This window comes from Halichoerus grypus, chromosome 12, assembly GCF_964656455.1.
Source record: "Halichoerus grypus chromosome 12, mHalGry1.hap1.1, whole genome shotgun sequence".
Taxonomy (NCBI): Eukaryota; Metazoa; Chordata; class Mammalia; order Carnivora; family Phocidae; genus Halichoerus; species Halichoerus grypus.
The window spans coordinates 104,939,267-104,945,266 of NC_135723.1; positions in this window are offsets into that span (position 1 = coordinate 104,939,267).

The following is a 6,000-nucleotide window of genomic DNA, read 5'->3' on the forward strand; positions in this document are numbered from 1 at the left end:
TCCGTGATTATTTGTGGAATGCATTTGCTTTATGAGTGAAGAAAGGTTTTGCTAACTGAGCTAAGGTTCAAGTTAACGCCTCCGTGAACTTGCAGGTTGTGAATTCTCGGGCCCAGGTTGGAGACCCTTTGCCAACAGTAGTGAGAGGTTGATTATCTTTCCGGACTGCCCTGCCCTTCCAGCCCCAGCGCAGACCCTTCTGCGGTCCCGCGCTTTTCGTGGGGACTTTGTTTCTTGCGCTCCCCGGCACTGACTCCGTTACCAGGTAACCACGGGTCCTCCGTGTGTCCGCAGGCTGCCCACGTGTGCCATCTAGTGGCGGCGGCGGCCGTGGGATTAATGCTGTGCCGAGCCGGCCTCCCTGCGCGCCCTGGACACCTCGGAGTCTGTCCTGGTTTCTCAGTGACAGCACCCCGCCCAGCCACCATCAGAAGCTAGTGACTTATGAAACTTGAACCTCTTCACAGAACCAGCGGGATTATCCTGCTGTGTCTTCATCATGCGGTGGCTTTAAAATAATAGGATATAAAGCAAGGCTTTTAATAAAAGTCTTAAAGTTTAAAATCCCATTGCCTTAGTTTCTCAAAACATCACACAGAGTTAGTGTATGAGCAAGCAATTCCACTCCTAGGTTTATACCCAGACGGGAAAACCTGTCCAACAGGCTGGTATGTGGGTGTTTACAGCAACATTATTCATAGTAGCCAAAACTTGGAGGAAATCTAAATGTCCATCCACTGATGGATGAGAAAATAAACTATTTTTTGGACACGATACCGAAAGTACAGGCGACAGAAGCTTATTGGTGCATCTTTTTTTCCTTCTAAATAGACTCCCTTTTAGGGTAGCTTTAGGTTCTCAGCCAAATTGTGCCCAAGGCACATTTAACATCCAGAACCATGTTAGCGGGAGACAGTCCACGGGGGTTCTCACCCGGGACCCACCCGCCTCTCGTGTTCCTGCCCCCGCCGGGGCGGCCGTGCTGCCGTGAAACACCCCCCTCCCGAGCCGCCTGTCCGCCTCGCCACTGCCCTGCTGGGATTCCCACAGGGGACCTGCAGCCCGTGTGCCCCCGCCCGTGGCTCTGGCCCGCAGCTGCGCCCCACCAGGAACCCCCAAGTGGTGGTCCGGGCGGTGGGTCCTTTGGGAGGCGATCGGGCCGCGAGGACAGGGTCATGACATGAGGCGGCGGTGCCGGCCGGCAGGACCAGGGGTCGGGAACCCGGCTCCGCTCAGGCGTGCAGAGCTGACCGCCAGCCTCTCACCGCGCTGACCCTCCTCCGTCCCCGCCCTGGACGGGCAGCCGCCCCAAGGCTGCGCCCAGGGGTCTCTAAGGGAACAGAGACCCTCCCCCGCCTGCGCGCCCGCACGGCCCGCGCCTGTGGCTCATTAACTTCTTACCCTCGCCTCGTGTTTGTCCCGTCACTTTGTCTTGTGCTCTGCGTTGTGTGGTGGGTCAGAAGCCGAGTTACCTGTCGTGAAATGTCACTGAGTTTGGAGTCGTGAACCTGCCGTGATCTTGCTGTAAGACTGAATAAGCCAGTTGTGGAGACACGGCTCCCGCGTGCGCCTTCCCCGCGAGCTCACGACAGGCCCCACGACGACGAGTCAGACACTAGAGCCTCCCCGCGCCCCCGCCTGGTGAGCGGCAGGACGGTGGCTGTGCCGGCCCCTGAGAGGTCTCCTGACACCCGGGCCGCCGCCGCCGTGATCCTGGGCTCGCAAGGGCTAGAGCTGTGAGAAGGTAACGTCCGCGGTGTCTTACTTGGCGCCCAGCACACTGGCGCCCGCAGGCTCATCCACTCTCCCCCACCTTCTCCGCCCACAGGAGGCCCCCCGACCTGTGACCTCCGGCCACCAACCTGACTCCCCGCGCCCTTCCCCTGGTGTCTGGTGACACCCTGGCTCGGGGGGGTCGTGGGGCCCTCTGTCCCCCCGGGCACGTGGCTGGGCTCTCCTGGAGGGCCGGCTCTAGCCCTCCTGTTCTACGCCCGGTGGCCACCACGTCCTGGCCACACACAGGCGACTCACATGCGGGTCTTCAGCTCGGACTTCCCTTTGCGCCCCACCGTCCCTCATGTGTACGTGGCACCCCCGCTTGGATACATCAGGGTTCTTCCAAGTCCGTGTTCCCCAACCCAAGTGCACACACCCCGCTACGCTCTCCATGCCCTCCCCAGGGGGCCCCCTCAATGCCCAGACCCCGGCGCAGGGCCCCCGCTCCACGGTGGACGCGGCTGGACCCCGCATGCTCGTCGACACACGTTCGTGTGTGTGTGATCGCTTATCACGCAGCCGTACCCAGCACTGAGCACGACACCTGGCGCGTAGTCACTGCAGACATTTCTGAGAAGGGAAGACAGCAGATGGGGGTAGGATGGGAACGAGAGAAAAAAACTGAAATAAATAGGATGAGAAATCTATCTTCTACATTTTTATTGAGTCAAAGACATAAGTAGCATTTTTTTTTTTTTAAAGATTTTATTTATTTATTTGACAGAGAGAGACACACAGCGAGAGAGGGAACACAAGCAGGGGGAGTGGGAGAGGGAGAAGCAGGCTTCCCGCGGAGCAGGGAGCCCGATGTGGGGCTCAATCCCAGGATCCTGGGACCATGACCTGAGCTGAAGGCAGACGCTTAACGACTGAGCCACCCAGGCGCCCCCATAAGTAGCATATTTTATATTGAAAGGTCACCATGGAGACAAGGCCCCGGGCTGTCTGGGTCACTAATTTCTGTTATTTCCTAGAACACATTGGTGTGAGCGTCTCAGATTCCACATTCAAGGTGGGCCCTCCTGGGTTCCTCCCTTCCCTTGAGGTCATGGCCACACCCTCTCCCCCCCCCATCAGGGTCCCCAAGACCGTCCCCGGGCTCCATGATTCACAGGATGGACTCACACCTCTCACGGAGCCAGCCTCGCTACACCGGAAGGGCGCGGACTCGACCAGCGGGGGAAAGGCGCGTGGGGCAGGGTCCTGACAGAGGACCCCCAGCCTCCAGGTGGCCCTGGGCCGGAGCCCTGCAGCAGGGACGCTCACCGGAGTCCGGGTGTCCAGGGTTCTCACAGGTTCAGTCACGAAGGCACACGGCGTCCCCCTGCGTTCACTTGCGCATTCTGCAGCCCCCTGGGGACTGGCCCAGCGTGGCCCCAAGCCCCAGGCGCACAGACGGGCACCGCCTTACCCGACCGTGTTAGCACGCGCCCTCCGGCCTGGCCCGAGGTCCAGGCACAGGACATTCCGAGAGCCGCCAGATCCCTCCAGTCCCCAGGACCTTTGGAACGTGCGGGCTGCGACAAGCCGGGCCTCCCAAGGGCGCCCTCGTGTGCACCCGCACCATCCACGTGGACCCCAAGCCCTGTAGCTGCGTGGATGGACCTGGAGCCTTAGCCAGGGCAGTTCGGGCCTGGGCCGTGGTGTGCGGGCAGGTCCCCGGCTTACGGCGTCGGCCCATGTCTGTCCTGGCGCGGACACTGCTGCCCTGACCGCGTCCAGGTGGCCCACGTGACCTCCTGCAGCGCCCAACGCTCTTGAAGGGGGTGCTCGGCAGCCTGTGCGTGCGGGGGTGCGGAGGGGCAGGGGCAGTGCTGGCCGGTCAGACCGGGCCGCGCCCCGCGTTCCAGCGAGCGGGGTGGGGGTGGGGCACGCACTGCGGCGGGTGGCCTGGAGGCACAGACCGGCGGCCGAGCGGGAGGTCAGCTGGGCGGGGAGCCGCTGAACGGGAAGTGGGGCTTCTGTGGAACTCGGAGCCGATTGTGAATGTCGGGGCCAGGGGCCTGCTCGCGACGCGAGGGGCAGCTGTGAGCCCTGCAGGTGTCTGAGGGCGGCAGCACGCTGGGCCGTGCTCCCAACGGGGCGCGTCCGCATCTACGGGGGGCCCGCCGTTTATAAGGAACCCCGCGGCGGAGCGGGGGAGTGCGGCTCACACCCGTCAAGCCGTCGGGGTTCGTGTGGGGAGATGGGAATTCCTACGACGTGGATGGACATGAACAGAAAAGGGTTCCCGACAGTTGAACAGGAAGGGGCTCCCGTGGGGGGCGGGCGTTGTCTGGAGGCCCGTCGGGAGCCAGCAGAGGGGACGCGCTCTGGCCTTGGTCTGGCGCTCCTCAGGGACGCCCCGGCCGCGGTCAGGCGGGATGTGGCCCGAGGGTCCGGAGCCCACCGCGCCGGCTCATGCCCACGGCCAACGAGGCCGACCCCCCAGCCGCCCGCGAGACACGGCCCGGGAAGGGGGCTGGGGCCTGCGGGGGACACACGGTGGCCCGGCAGAGTGGGGCCCGGTGAGCGGCGCACCCCAGGCGCTGAGGGTGCCGTGTGGCCTCCCCACGGCCACGGAGGACCCGGGGGAGACGGCAGTGACGTCATGCTGAGAAGGGGGTGGGAGAGGTCCCAGCCCCTGAGCCTGAGGAGGCGCCTCTGTGTGAAGCCCGTGCTCCTGGGCCCGGCGCCCGCTGCGTCTCAGCCCCACAGGGACACGTGGCCGCTCCCCGGAGGTGGCAGTTCTGTGCCGGAGCCGGACTGGGAGGGCCCATAGCTCCGCGCAGGCCCAGAGGGACGCGGAGGGCGTGGGGGACGGAGACCGCGAAGGGGCCCACGTGGCCCCGCAGGTCGAGCCCGCCCCGGACACGCAGCAGCGTCGTTCACGTGGGAGCTGCTGGGGAAGGGGTCTCAGGCCGCGGTCCTGTTGGCGCCTCGCGACCGTCCTCACCAGAGACCCGGGCCTGGGCCCGTCGCGCCTCCGTTCCGGATGTGGCCGGCAGGGGGCGCTGGGGCCACACGCACACACACATTCACATACATGTGTGCGTGTGCACAGGGCGCGCGCACACGCACCCATCACTCCACCTGGTCCTGGCCAGAAGCAGCACGGGCTCAAAGGGAGCAGGGGGATCCCCGCCCAGGATTGGCACGTCCTGCCGGCCCTGGTCCTGGCCCCCTGGCTCCCGGCGGCCGGCTCGAGGGTGTCCCCCCAGGGAAGGCCTGGCTGGGAAGCTCTGCCCCGCCCGTGGAACAGACCTCTTCTACTTCCTTTTAAATCTATTTTCAGAGAGAAGGGGCTGGGTGCCCTCCCTCTCCCCCCCGACTGTGGCCTCACAGCCCTCCGCCCTCCCTCCTGCCCCCGGGCCCAGGGGCCCTGCCGAGCGAGGCTGGGGGGCCACTGCCCGTCCTCCATAGGTGAGTGCGGGGCACACGGGAGGGGAGGTCCTCCGCCCTCCCTCCTGCGCCCCGGCCCGGGCGGTTCTCCTTTTTCTGGTCCAGCCGGAAACGCAGACGCGTGGAACAGCGTAGAAGGAAGGCTGTTCCCCTCGTGGGCTCAGGAGGAAATCACCCCCATGCACTCAGAGTTGCTTCCCTGCAGGGACCCCCTGCCCTTCCGCCGGGGGGAGCGCCTCACGTGACGGGGGCTCCTCCCGCTGGGGACCCCAGAGCCAGGAGGGGTCACAGACCGTCCCCCTCTGTCAGCCCCGAGCAGGGCCATCTGCTCCCGGCTCTGCACGAGACAGAAAGTGAGCGTCAATCATGTGCGGCGTCTTGACGGAGGCTCTCGTGTCTTCGGTTTTCTCTCCTTTTTCTGGTCATTCATGTTGACTGTAGTCGCGGTGGACGGAACCGCTGCCCGGCAGGCCGGCTGGTGGCGGGACACTTGGAACGGGCCTCTCCCGAAGGAGGTTTTGCGGGGCTGGACTGGCTCCTCGCGGAGGGACGAGGGAGAGGCTGAGGAGCAGCGACACTCCTGCGCCCCTCGCCAGTGGGGGCCGCGGGCCTGCGTGGCCTTGGGGGACAGAGAAGAGAAAAACCCGTCACAGTGATACTGGAAAACGTGCCCGTCTGTCTGCACCCCTGGGCCCCGGCCCAGAGCTCCTGAGTCCCTTGGGACGTCGTTCCGGTTACAGGAGCATCTTCTGTTCCGAGCGACTCGGGGTGGCCTCCAGGGCGTGCTGGTCGCCACAAAGACTGGGCCATGACCAGAAGCTGGGACCCTCAGTCCCCGTCCTG